The following is a 15,304-nucleotide window of genomic DNA, read 5'->3' on the forward strand; positions in this document are numbered from 1 at the left end:
CTTTCATCTTTGGATATATTTGGCCTTTTATATGTTTGAAAGTTTAATGATTGAAGGTCTTGGAGAACTAAAGTTTTGAATAGATCAATGGTCTTGTGTGAAGTAGGTGCCGTATATGTACTTTTTGGTTTAAATTCAATGTATTCTTTCGCTTCTGGTGTGATTTATTCAGGAATCACATTTTCAAAGAAATTTCGAAGTTTAATTGTGCACATAAACTTGAAAAACGCAATTTCAGTTTCCAGTAAATTGGTGTTGTAGGTTGAGACAAATGATGTATCTTTATTTAAATATCTATTTGTTTTTTGGACAAGTTTGTCGAAGAGATGTTGATCACTATGTCCTTTGACTCCTTAAGTTTGGTTTTCCCTTTTCCTTTTCTTTTTGTTTGTCTTCTCCTGGTTGTTGCACGTTTCCACTGCTTTTTGGAACTGGTTGATCCAGTGGTTGTGCTGGTTGTTGTCCCTTGGATAAAAAAGATTCTGTATCAGTTGTTGGATGTTGTTGTGCTGTGTCTCTTTTTTCTTGTCTACTGGATGATGGTACTCCATTGTCTTCTGTTTGTAACGGTGGTCTTGTTACTGCTAATTCACGGTTAGATACTACGCTTTCTTCTGATTAAGTGAATTGTTTCTTGGATGGTCGGCGTTGAGCGTACATCTCGGCCCACGTATAGACTTCGTTCAACCGGTGGTCTATTGTATCTCTTTTGTAGTTTCCTTTCTTGTAAGTCGTTTCCATAGCTTTCTAGTTTGTTGTTAATTTCTTCTAGATATTTGGTCCATTTGTTGCTGTCCATACGTTCGGACAAGTCTCTTTGGGTATTGAAGATTTCTTCTTCTAATTCTTTAATTGACTAAGATAATTCTTCTATAATTAAAAGAATTAGATCAAGGGAACACTTATTGAGTACAGCGTGCCATCTATACTACTATTATAAAGGAAGAACTTTGAACCTTTCAGGCGGGTAAACTCGGGAACCACAGCACCAATCCACACAGCAGATACATCGTTGTAATTGTCAGGATGTGCGGATGGACATAGGCTATATAAATTAAAAAAATATGAGTTATTTAAAAAATTTACGAGAAAAAAAAAAGTTGTCCCATTGAAGTAGCGCCGGCCGCGACGTGCGTGCTGACATCAGGAGCGCGGGGAGGAGCGGCGTCCAGGAGCGCGAGGAGGAGCGGCAGACATGAGCACGGGGAGGAGCGGGAGACAGGCGGGGAGGAGCGGTGAGAAGCGGCGAACAGGCTGGGAATAGCGGCGAGGAGAGGCGGACCAGTGAACTCAGGAGCGCGGGGAGGTGCAGCGGATGAGGTAAGGCTCCGGGGGACCCACGGACAATGGCAGGGCAGGCGGGGGCCCTGAAGACAAGGTCGGGACGGCTGCTACTCCTAAGGATCCACGGACAATGTAGGGGCGGGCGAGGGCCGGGGCAGGCGGGAGCCGTGAAGCCTGATTGCTCCCGGACAAGGTTGGGACGAGCTGCTAGTTTATCCATAAATTGCTTGTTGTACTGTAAATGAAAGAGAAGAGGTTTGATCGCCAACCTTAAACCTCTTGTGATGCGCTGGTGCAAAGAAAGACTAACTCATTGTATTTTCAATTTTGATTTTTTACAATGCTGCATCATGTAGATGTCCACACTGAGTGTAAGCATGAATGATGTTTTTTTCACATTTACGCACACTTCACTCTTTTTCAGTCTATCTTTATTTCATCTTGTCTCTTCACCCTTCGGAACTAACACACAAACATGGCCGCCACGTTCACGTCGTATTGCCCATATGGCTTTCAGTTAGTCTTTCTTTAGTGTTCAGCTAAGTGCAGGTGATCGTGAGCACATTTAAGATTCATCGGATTTCTTACTGCTTAACAGCAACACGGACGCGTTCCAGCCGCTCGAGTAGACTTATTTTTTGGAGTATCTGGTGTAGAAGAGGTAATCCAGTACGTTCCGTGCAGCACAGTCTCTTCGTGTTTATTTTTCGACATAAGCGGGCAGGTTCTAACAGCTATTTTTGTTTCAAGTAGATTTCCGATTTTGGCAAATAGACGGACAGAGGTATTTACTTCCTGCCTGTCTGTTGAGTTTCACTTGTTTTTAGCTGTTACTGAGCACTTCGACTCTAAGCACATGTTCGTTTTCTCCATAGAATATTCAGCGAAAACGTTAAGTTAAGCTCCAATCCACCTATTGACTATATTTCAGGTCAGCGTTTAGTACTATGTGTCTCATGAGCTGAAGCATGACATAGTCAATGTTGTTTTACTTTCATGAAGCAACCTAGTTTTCATGACGTATCTGTGGCATGTCTGTGGATTCACCGGCACTTGTACTAATGTGCATATTTTGCACTATTTGTTTCTTTGACGCTTGGCACTCGTGATGTCTTATTCTGCACTACTTTTAAGACCGCTCGCTCTTATTGTAATTTAACTAGGTTTACGTTATGTCGAAAATCTTCACTCTAAGGGTTTCCTTATGCCTATGTGTATGCATGTGGACTATCTTCACAATATGACATCATGTTAAGAGTATCTTTAATGAGACTTGCGATGTTTCGTGGCAGTTCCAACTGTATACTGATTGAATCCATAATGTTGATAGTATCTCGACATTGTATGTTTAATGTGTTTTATCTACTGTGGCCCCTGAGGAAGGGACTACATGTCCCGAAATGCATGGGGCCATCCTTCTACCATCGCATTCTTCGATGGATTCATGCAAATCGCTGTATAATTATATTATGTGAATGAAATGTAATGTTTGATGTATTAAGTCATGAATGAATGACTGCATTGTTCAAAACTGTGATTTATTTGGATTTTTGTGAACATTTTCATGATCTATAAAGAAAGTAAAAAAGATATAATCATCGAGCAATAAAAGATGATAAGATATTTGTTTATAAGGACAAACTAGTGTATTATTTGTATAAACACTGTGAGAAGAAAGTGTAAACACATAAATTCAAGCTGTGCTCTGGGTCAGGTCGTGACAGCATGTCTCGCACCTTCACTTTAAGATTTAGAAACCCTAGGGATAGGTCCAATGACACCCAAAAGCACGCTACACGTTGGAATAATTTATGGAATTTTTTTGGTATTTAGATAGTTAAAACTAAGGATTACAGGAGAGCTAGTGATTAATTCTAATCCATTAGGTTATAAAGTCAACCTTATAGAAATCTACCCTAGTGGTAGCTGTGGATAGCAGCCTTCAGGCTGAGACTTGGAGACCAGTTAAGCCAGTTGCTTTACTAATTATAATCTCTTGAATGATCAAATGGTACACAAGGTATATCTATACTACTATTATAAAGAGAGAACACAAACCTTTTGGCAAGGTAAACTCGGGAACCACAGCGCCACTCCACACACCCAATACATTGTTGTAATCCTCAGAGTGTGCAGATGGACATAGGCTATAGAAAATAAAAATAAAACGTACATTTTAAAATATAACTTTAAAAAAAAAGTAGTGCTGGCCGCAACGTACGTGATGACGAGGAGGAGCAGCTGTGAAGTGAGGAGCTCGGGGAGGAGCGGCGGCTCAGGGAAGGCTCTGGGACATGGGACAGGAGGGAGCCGGTGCGGGAGGTTGGCCCGGAACAACTGCGGTAAGGCTCAGGGTCTGGGGGCAGCATTTCAGGCTTGCATGCACTCTCGCCCCGGCCCCCGGCAGCCACGACATTGTCCGGGACACAGACAATGTCGTGGCGGGCGGGGGCCGGGGTGGGAGTGCACGCAAGCCTGAAATGCTGCCCCCAGCCCCCTTCTGCCCTGGGCAATGCTGTGGCGGGCTGCTAGTATCAAATATATATGTATTTATTCAAAACACAACCCCTCTGGACTCTTTATGAGGTCAGAGGTAAAAGTACAATACAAGGAACTTAATTAGCATACGATAAGTTGCACAGTATACGTTATGCCCTGGGGACCTCACAAGCCATATATTAAAATAGTGGTAAAAGAACCACCTCTGGAATAGAAAGCAGGCCTAGGGCCTGTGGAATCGCTGGGGCTTCTAGGAACAACCAAAGGTTAGGATGTAGGAGGCCCACAGGAGACACGTGCAGTGTCTAAACACAGCCGCGGGTTACCATTGATTTTCTATGGAGAACGAACAAGTTACAATTTTAAAGATTAAGGGTACAAGGAGGAGAACTGCGATGGAACCCTTTTAGACTAGGACACTTGGAGAGTCAATACCCATGGGAGCACCGGAGTACTCGTTTTACCTCACCCAGGGAAGCCGGGTGCATAGGTGTCTTTTCGTGTCGGGTTTCGTCGTCGATTCCAATGGAGAGCTGCGAAGAAGTGCTGCAGGCGACCAGAGGAAAAGTGTCCAGGTGGATCCAAGGGTGGATCAGAGATGTGAAGAACCTGAAAGTAGAGGAGACAGAGTCTGGGCCACTAGCCAGTGACCAGGGCGGCGATAGGAAGATGCCATCGGATAACGGGTGATTTCAGGTGACAAGGTGAAGTTTGTCTCTTCAGCCACGAGGTCCAGGAGGCATCGACGATGACCAGGAACTGGATTTGAGCTGTCCCACAAAGGATATAGTTGATTGCGGTGTCGGTATCTTGATTGGACCCAACACGCCTTGGCAAATCCAATCCACGCAGAATGTCTAGATTGGCTTTGTTGCAGACCAGCAAGGTGTGAGGAACTCCTCCTTTGGAGAGGAGTAGGAGCAAGACTGGAGCAACCAGAAAAGCAAAGTAAATTAAGGATTGGTCTTTTTGAGGGCTCACTAGCCAACGGACTAGGAACCGCAAAGACGCGCCGAGCTGAAATGCACAAAGCAAGCCCACAGGAAACTCGTGGAGTGTGGGCCTCTGAGCTTCGGTGCAAAAGGTGCTCGGGCTGGGTCTTCAAGCACCCCAATGCACAACTTCAGGATACCTGGGAAAGTAGGTGCAGCTTGCAAAATGCAGGATGTCCAGGAGTTCCGGTCCGACGTCTCTCGTGTCCGATACAGGTCTCAGCTTTGCTGGGAGCGCAGGTCAGCGCCAGAGATATCTGGAAGTCCGTGTCCTGTGTCGCAGAGTCTTTGTGATCCGGCGGGAGCCTCGACAATGCAGACCGGCAAAGATGCGTTGGTGCCTGTTTGAACAGGGTGGTCACTCCTTGACCACAAGGGAGATTTCTTCCGTCTTCCAGTCGATATGGAATGTCGAAGGTCCAAGATATATGTTGCAGAGTTTCATCCAGGGTAATCTAAAATCCTAGGGACTGGGGTTCTATACTTATAGTAGGTTCAGGGGTTGGAGTAACTCTAAGGTCCCTCCTATGGGTGGACCTGGGGAGGGGGTGGTTACACCCCTTCCCCTTTGTCCAGTTTCGCACCAGAGCTGGGACTGAGTGCCCCAGCAACCGGTTTGAACTGGGAAATGCATGTAGCACCTTGTGTGCCCCAGGCAGTGTCTGAAAAGCATTCACTGAATGCAACCCACCCTGCCCCAATACACTAAAGCATGTCTTGGGAGGTGCTAGCACCTCCCTGGGCAGGAACCCTATTGTCCAAGCCTCCCCTGCCGGAGTTTCGTCCAGCAGCAGTAGGGCAGACTTGTGTCTGTGGCTGCAGCATCCATTTTGTGATGCTGGGGCTCAGGTTAACTTTAACCAGGTTTACCAGTAACTACATGTCTTCTCCCTCTAGAAGGGTGGAATGCTACCCCCGCCGTCAGGACAGGCGGGGGGTAGTATTCCAAAGTGTTTGACACCTTACACAAAATGTTTTGATAAAGCCAAACCAAAGTTAGCATTAACAGCGAGAATTATAATGCACTTAATAGTATATGGTATGGCTATATCATAGAACAGCTATAAGGAGATGGTTCTGAAAGCTGCAGAGGGGCTCAGCTCATGCTAGGGCACCCTCTCACACAAAACCAAACACTCTGCCTCCAGGATTGTCAAGGCCTACCACAGGAGTGACATATATATATATATATATATATATATATATATATATATATATATATATATATATATATATATATATATATATATATATATATATATATATATCAGCTTCTCCCCGTGGGGAAGTTTGGTTCCTCATGCACTCCCGTGTGAAGATAGCGATTCAAAAACCACACCGGGTTTTAAGTCAAATTACAGTTTCTTTATTCAGCATCCAGCAAAACCTAACGCGTTTCGGTCTCTACGGAGACCTTGCTCACAGGTTAGTTTACTTGACAACATTTTTGCATTTAAATAAAGAAAAAAAGGGAGAACCCATTCGAGACTACATCACTTCCTGTAAGTCATGCAGGCATTCTGGGACATGTAGTCTACTGGTCTTATTTTATCAAAAATTAACGCAAAGAGTTGATTCTTATTCCTTTTCACAGCGTGCATACATTCATAAATAAATTAATGTTATTGCCATTTTCAACACGTAATTTTGTGCATTTAAATATGCAAGTTGTGAACATTAAGAATAACTCTTGCACTGTCAAATGAATTGATAAATGAACTTGGTGTGAAACGGGTTTGCCCACTGGAGGGCTCTTATATGATTTCCTTGAGGTTTATTAATTTTTCAATGTTGCTTAACATTATAACAAAAGCATGAGTAAAATGCCGGTCCTGCTGCGCCTCGCTTGCACCGCCCCAGAGCACCTGAGAGCCTCCGACCTTGGGCCAGTCTGAATTCCATATATATATATATATATATATATATATATATATATATATATATATACATACATATATATACATATATATACATACTATATATATATATATAAAAGAGAGAGCCAAACCTTTGAGGCAGGTAATCTCAGGAACCACAGCACCAATCACAACACCCAATACATCGTTGGAAAGGGCAGTTGCAGCAGAAGGACATAGGCTATGCAGACGCCCACCATATACATTTAAAAGGTAAAAGAACTGTGCCAGCAAAGTAGTCCCTTGTGGGCGTGTCTGCGTTGTGCTGTGGGTGTGTGCTGGGGGCGTGTGGTACGTTCCCCCCTTCATGCCATGTCTCATATTGTGTTCTAATCCCACCCTGCTCCCTTTAAATACCCCTGCACCCCATAATCATAACTCACCCTTACTCCTTAAAATACCCCGACACCCTTAAACACTAACCCATCTTAACCCTATAAATATACCCTGTACCCCAAAACCCACACCTAGCCCTAAACCCTATAAATACCCCTGTACCTCAAAACCCACACCTACCCCTGAACCCTAAAAATACCCCTGTACCCCTAAACCCAAACCTAGCCCTGAACCCTAAAAATACCACTGTACCCCAAAACCCAAACCTACCTCTGAACCCTAAAAATACCCCTGTACCCCAAAACCCAAACCTAGCCCTGAACCCTTAAATACCCCTGTACCCCAAAATCCAAACCTACCCCTAAACCCTAAAAATACCCCTGTACCCCAACACCCAAACCTAGATCTGAACCCTAAAAATAACCCTGTACCCCAAAACCCAAACCTACCCCTGAACCCTAAAATACCCCTGTACCCTAAAACCCAAACCTACCCCTGAACCCTAAAATACCCCTGTACCCCAAAACCCAAACCTAGCCCTGAACCCTAAAAATACCTCTATACCCCAACACCCAAACCTAGCCCTGAACCCTAAAAATAACCCTGTACCCCAAAACCCAAACCTACCCCTGAACCCTAAAATACCCCTGTACCCCAAAACCCAAACCTACCGCTGAACCCTAAAATACCCCTGTACCCCAACACCCAAACCTACCCCTGAACCCTATAAATACCTCTATACCCCAAAAACCAAACCTAGCCCTGAACCCTAAAAATACCCCTGTACCACAAAACCCATACCTATCCCTAAACCCTAAAGCTACCCCTGTACCCCATAACCCAAAACTATATCTGAACCCTTAAAATACCCAAACACCCCAAACATATACCTCAGTACCCCAAAACATATACCCCTATACCCATACTTACCTTATCCAAAGATTTAAAAAAAACATCCTTTTACCATTTATGCATTTACAACGAATTTCGTTGTAAATGTATGCGTGGTAAAAGCATATAAAATGTAATGCCATGCTTTATAATGGCATTGCGGAGTCATGATACTTTCGTAATGAAAGTATGCGGAGTGATGGTATGCGGAAAGAAAGTTGCGGAATAATGGGTGTTTACCCTCCCCCGGTAAGTACATTGGTGGCACGGCGGCCCACATCTCCAGCAACATACTCATATTTTTTGACAACCCATTTGAAAAATGCACAGGTCTCTCTCATTGATGGCCAGCACCGACATACACTTTTAGACACACCTCCCGCCACAAGTTCTAGAATTGTGAACTTTAGAGCTGGGGAGCTACGTTCGAATCTCGGCATCAGCTCAACATCCTGTGATTCCAGGCAAATCGCTTTGTCTCCCCGTGCCTACCACAAATGAATGTGTTCTTCTGTAATGTAAATTGTGCTCATGCCATGTTGTCGAGTTCGCGCTATATAATATTGCAAGGAAAAATAAATTAGGGAAACTCGAGTTCACACACTACTGAACGTGCACTCTTAAGTGCATCAGCAGTGCACTGTGAATCGGAGCGTTTCACAGGCCTGTCACAGATAAGAAATGCTATCAAAACGAAATCCAACAAAACAATATACTACTGGCCGGCAGCAATTCATACCCGGACAACGTCGGGACGGGCTGCTAGTTCATATATAAAGCCAAAACCACAACCCTACTTAGAGGCCCGCTTTCGTCTATCACTAAAAAGGAGCTTCATGGCATATAGATTAGGTGATAAAATTCATGATACTAGTGGATAACCTACTAGCGAAAGTGGAAAAAGATCAAATGCTTGGGGTTGGAACGGGTCTGGGAATTTTATAGAAACTGTAGATATTTTGTAAGTATTATTGAAAATATGTTATTTTTAATTCTGACTGTTACAAATTTTTACCATGTGCTTTATGGTTGTGACAAACCAGGTAAAGTTATTTTTTTTTTTTTTACTGACTCAGTAACCTCAGCAGCTCTTCAAGACAAATGGAGTGGACCCCATACTATTCTTGAGCAGAAGGGAGAGGTCACCTACTTGATGGACCTTGGAACTACAAGGAGCCCCCATAGGGTGCTCCATGTAAACAGGCTCAAACCCTATGTGGACAGGGCAGACATGGGCTTGCTCGTGGCTACTGATGAGGGACAGGAAGACGAGAATGATACACTCCCTGACCACCTCTAACAGAACCCTGATGATGACTCAGTTGATGGTGTAGCCTTGGCAGGCAACCTCACTGAGCAACAGCAGATTGATTGCAGGAAGGTCCTCAATCAATACAAACACATGACTCCCAGTCAGACCATTTGGTGTACCCATGAAGTGGACACAGGTGAGAGTCTACCTGTTAAAAATAAGATCTACAACCAGCCTGACCATGTCAGAGATTGCATCAGGACTGAAGTCCAAAAGATGCAGGGATTGGGAGTGAATGAACCCTCAGATAGCTCTTAGGCTAGTCCAGTGGTCCTGGTACCCAAACCTCATACCCAGAGTGGTAGGAGAGAAATTAGGTTTTGTGTGGACTATAGGGGGCTCAATGCAGTCACTAGGATTGATGCTCACCCTATTACTAGGGCAGATGAACTAATTGATACTTTGGCCTCAGCCAAGTTTATGAGCACATTTTACCTTAGTGCTGGATATTGGCAAATCAGACTAGCGGAGGATACCAAATCAAAAACAGCATTCTCAACCCCTAGTAGGCATTATCAATTTATTGTAATGCCCTTTGGCTTGAAGAATGCACCTGCCACATTCCAAAGGTTGGTGAACAAAGTCCTTACAGGCCTGGAAGCCTATAGTGCAGCATATCTAGATGATATAGCTGTCTTTAGTTCCACCTGGGAGGATCACCTGGTCCACCTGAAGAATGTTTTGGAGGCCCTGCAGAAAGCAGGCCCGCTATCAAGGCCACCAAGTGCCAGATAGGGCAGAGTAAGGATGTGTACCTGGGACACCTTGTGGGTGGAGGCCAGGTTCAACCATTGCAGAGCAAACTCCAGGTTGCTCCCACTACCTAGACTCGAGTCAGAGCTTACTTGGGCCTGACTGGGTCCTACAGAAGATTTGTGAAAGGATATGGGTCTATAGTGACTCCCCTGAATTATCTCACATCAAAAAGAATGCCCAAGAAAGTTCAGTGGACTGTTAGGTGTCATAAGGCATTTGATGACCTCAAGCAGGCCATGTGCAGTGCTCCCATTCTGCAAAGTCCTGACTATTCCAAACAATTCATTGTCCACACAGATGCATCTGAGTTGGGAGTAGGGGCTGTGTTGTCACAACTTGATGTAGAGCGTCAGGATCAACCAGTAGCTTTTATTAGCAGAAGGTTGACCCCCAGTGTGAAACATTGGCCATCCATATAGAGGGGGAAGCCTTTGCTGTGGTCTGAGCTGTGAAGAAGCTGAGGCCATACTTGTTTGGCACTCACTTCATTGTTCAGATAGATCATAAGCCCCGCTCATGGCTAAAACAGATAAAGGGTGAAAACCCCAAACTTTTGAGGTGGTCCATTTCCCTACAGGGAATGGACTATACAGTGGAATATAGACCTGGGAGTAACCATGCCAATGCAGATGGACTCTCCAGATATTTGCACTTAGAAAATGAAGTCTCAACTGGGCAAGGTTAGTCTCATGTCATTACGTTTGGTGGGTTGGGCAGGAAAGTAGGATCTGCTTCTTATGGTTACCTCCACTTTTTGCTTCATGTTACACTGTTTTTGACTAGTTTGACTTGGATCCTGCTAATCAGGACCCCAGTCTATATGCTTTCTCCCTAAAATGTTATGCCATGTACTTAGGTGCACTCCAGATTGGATACTGGGGTACCCTTATAAGTCCCTAGTATATGGTACACAGTACCTAGGGCATAGGTACCCCAGAGGCCTCTCATTGGGCTGAAGCATGTATTATGCCACCCATGAGAGGCCATGCAAAATGGAAATACAGGCCTGCCATTGCAGCCTTTGTAAGATGGTGCATGCACCACTTACTTTAGATATAGGTTTACTATATCTATAGGTCACTACACTTAAAACCTATAAGTCACCCCTATAGCAGGCCTTGATAATGGGTTTTATGTGAGAGGGTGCCCTGCATGAGCAGAGCACCCCTGCAGCCTTTGGAGACCATTCTCCCGGGTTGTCTGTGACGCAGCCCGACATATAGGTAGAGGCGCATTATATGCTTGTGTAAAATGCTATTTCGAAAACGGCTGCAACAAACCATGTTGTGTTTGATATCAAACAACTTGGAATCATAACTCCACACCTGTAACCAGTGTAGAAGGTATGATTCTACCCCTCAGAAGCAAGCTTTGTGGGTCCTTGGTCTTCCCGGTACCAGCCTTCTCGACCCGGACAGCCCGAATTGCATGCTGCCAACCAGAGACACATTTCTGCCCTCCTGCCGCGGAGCCAAGCTTGAGCAGAGGAAGGCAGCACACTAGGCATCTTGTCACAGGGAGGTGTGACCACCTCCCAGGCAGGATTTTGTGTATTGGGGCTGGGTGGGTTCACTTCCAAAGTGCCTGAAAGTCTGCATGAGGAGCACATTTGGTGTCCCTGTGCAAAGTCCAGTTCAAACCAGTTCTGGGAGCCGTTGGTTCCTGCTCTGGTGCGGAACTGGACAAAGGGCTTGGGAGTAACCTCCCCACTGTCCTGCCCTCTTCCCTGGGAGAGTCCCCTGAATCTGTACAACCCTCTCCCGTGGGTACAAAAGGACTTAGCTGGCTGTAGGACCCTAGATTCGACGTGGACAAGATTCTGAACAAGAAACCACTGACCTTCGACCGTCTGTACACTCTGGGCTTCGCTGGACTTCGACTGGGCCTGACTTCGTCTTTGTCTCCGTCCAAAGCATCATCTGTGCCCTTGCACCATACAGGCTCTCTGCAGGACCTGTCGAGCATCAAGAACAACTGAAGTATCTCTCTTGGAGTGAAGGAGTCACTCTCCTGCGTTTGCAGGCACAGTAACACAACTGACTGGTCTGCTGATCCTGAGCTCCTGCAGACTATGAAGGCTCCAGCAACACAGGAGGTGAGTTCCTATGTTCCTTGACGTCAAGCTGCCCTCTCACCAACTTTGAGGCCAATATCGCTCGTGGGGACCACATAACCCAAACCCCTGTGCAATACATACTTTTGCAATTACATATGCTTGTTGGTGTTCCCCAACTTCGTGCATTGGGCTGTCGATAGCCCTCAGCTCTGCGCACATTTTGTACAAAGGACTTCAGCCTTCTCACACTCTGTGCCCTGCAAGCTGTTGCTTTGTGAAACTGCTAGAGGTCCCCTTGCTACTCCTGTGCCTTCGGCCTGTGGGTACATATGAGGGACAACACTGATTTTCTTGGGCTCCCCTGTTTGCTCCAGGCCTGCACTGACTTCCCTTTCTGTGGTGAGTCTCCTGGTCCTTGCTGGGCCAGACCGTGACCTTCCTCTACCTTCTTCATGGGTTGCCGCTGCCAAGGCTTGTTGGTGCTCCCGCCGGACACCGACCCCTCAGTACTCAACATCCTTTGTGGGACAGCTCCTATCTGGTCCTGGTTGTCCTCGACGTCTCCTGGTCCCTGCAGCTGTAGAGTCAAGGTCTCCCTCTTCACATCTGAAGCACCCGACATTGGTGGGCATTAGTCTACCAAGCCCCTGGTTACTTCTGAGTGACTCAGACTTTCTCCCCTCTGCTTTCAGGTTCTTCTCATCTAGAATCCATGTTTGGATTCCACTGGACACTTTTCGTACTTCCAGCAGCAGCATTTCTTTGTCGACATCCATAGAGAACAGCAAGGGTTTCCGACGCAACTTTGTGCCCATGCAACCGACTCCTCTGGGATAGGTAACTCTGATACAAATGTATCCATGGGTAGGTTGGCTCTTCAGACTCCTAAGTTCCAAGGGTTGTCTTCGTAATCTGCTGGGAAGGGTCCTTATTCTCTGATTTTCCAACTGTGACTTTCCCATTGAATTGTACGGAGCACACAGTCGTGTTCTCACACTGCACCCATCCTTCGTGGGGTCCCTACACACTCACCATGGGTGGTTCCTTGGGGTCCCAGCAATTCTACACCTTCTAGACTAGGTCTAGTCCCGAGTCGTGGTTCTTATACCATTTATTTAGTATATAGTTTGGTCTCCCTGAGAGTCCACTGTATATTGTGCTATTTAGGTTTGATTCTTTGAAACTGTATTATTTGATTTGTGTTCTATCCTCATGTAGAGGATACTAGAGAGTGTTATATATAATAAATACATATTTTTATAACTACTGTATGGTTTCCCTTTCATTTAACCAATACTATCTGGTAAAACAAGGTGCTTAACATTCCTTCAAGACTTAGCCTGAAGGCTGCTCTCCATAGCTACCACTAGGATAGCTTTCAATAAAGGTTATCTTTGACCTAATCACCATAAGGGTTGTTTGGACTGGTACAAGGTACCCAGTTTAATTAGTGGACAGCATATACCAGGCCAACTTCTCCCAGTAATGTTATCAATTCTTCTTGTGGGATAAGCCTCTACCCAACAAGAAAACAGACAGCAACCAACACATATTTTAGTATGTTACATGGGGGTAACTATAAAATAAAGTTGGAGCATTGTAAATGGTCCTGCTGCTTTTTCAATTCGTCCCCAACTAACAACTGTCTTTCTACCTGGATTTTGCTGCTGACAAGTGACGCACCTCTGGCACAGACTCTCTGCAATGACCCTGAACTTAGTGTTATACCATGACTGCTTGAAGAGCCTAATCATTGCATCTCTTGCAACATGTGCAATTTCATGGTTTACCCTTGCCATTTGGGAAAGTAAACAATCTGGCATGACCGGCCTTTCGTCTGTGAACACCCATACCTCATCTTCTGCTCTCCTTGTACATCCTGATTTTATCAAGAGCACTTTCTCTTTGTTACATGCCTCTGCCTGTTACAGACTAATTACATCCCAACTTGCTAACAATGAAAACATTAAGTGACAATTTGCATTTTCTTTTCCACCACTCTGTTGATGGCAATTGAATTTTGTCCCCAGAAACACACTACTTGATCTGTTGCCACTCGTTACATAATCATTTCCTGACTTATGTGCAGAACATTTGACCACTGCAATCCTTTTTGGCAATTGTAAGGCATCCAATAAATCTTTCACATTTTCCCCATTTCTAATAGGAGAACCTGAAGATGTCAGTAATCCCCTTTGCATCCATAGCTGTGGAAATTGTGAACCACCCCAAAACCATATTGACTGTCCGTAAATATGGTTACCCTCAAATCTTTGCCAATTATACAAGCTCTAATCAGAGCTATTAGTTCAGCAATTTGTGCAGATTTTACCCCAATTAGACCGGATGCTTCTAGAACTTCAGCCACTGTATATACATACTGCATAGGCAGAACTCAATACATCAATTTCATTTCTCAGACATGATCCATCAACAGACATCACACTATCTGATTCTTCTAGTGGCGAGTCGTTGATGTCCGACCTTGGTTTCGCACACAACTCTGTCACATCCAAACAATCATGATCTGCTTCCTCTTTTACTTCCTCACAAAATGGACTAGGCAACAAGGTTGCTGGATTTAAGGTCGTACATCTCACTACAGTCACATGTTCAACACCCAAAATTACTCTCTCATACCTAGTCAGCCGACTATAGATCATGTGCTAAGTCTGTGTTCTTGTTAAAAGGATCTCAACAGAATGTGGAACATATACCTTGACTGAATGTCCCATCACAATTGCTTCACTCTGTTCCAGACTCACACAAGTTGCAGCAGCTGCTTTCAAACAACCTGTTAACGCTGCAGCCACTGAATCCAAAGTAGCAGAAAAATATGCCAGTGGACGTCATGCAATTCCATGTCTTAGAGTCAAAACTGATAATGCACACCCATCTCTCTCACAACAGTATAATGGAAATTCATTTCCATAATCTGGCATTCCCAGTGCAGGTGCTCGCCTAAGACTGTTTCACAACTCGGTAAATGCTTTCATACTGTCATCATCTAACTCAATCGGATCAGTCACATCTTTGTGTGTCAACCTCTGGAGACGTTTTGCAATCAGAGAGAAGCCACTAATCCACTGTCGACAGCATCCAACCATTCCCAAGAACATTTGCACTTCTTTCTGAGTCTTAAGAGGACTGATTTGCTGAATCACACTCATTCTTTCTGGTGCCACTTTCCTGACTCTCTTCTCAATCTTATGTCCCAAATACTGAACATCCAGCTTACAAAATTGTAATTTTGCTGGTGATA

This window comes from Lissotriton vulgaris, chromosome 6 (assembly GCF_964263255.1).
Source record: "Lissotriton vulgaris chromosome 6, aLisVul1.2, whole genome shotgun sequence".
Classification (NCBI taxonomy): domain Eukaryota; kingdom Metazoa; phylum Chordata; class Amphibia; order Caudata; family Salamandridae; genus Lissotriton; species Lissotriton vulgaris.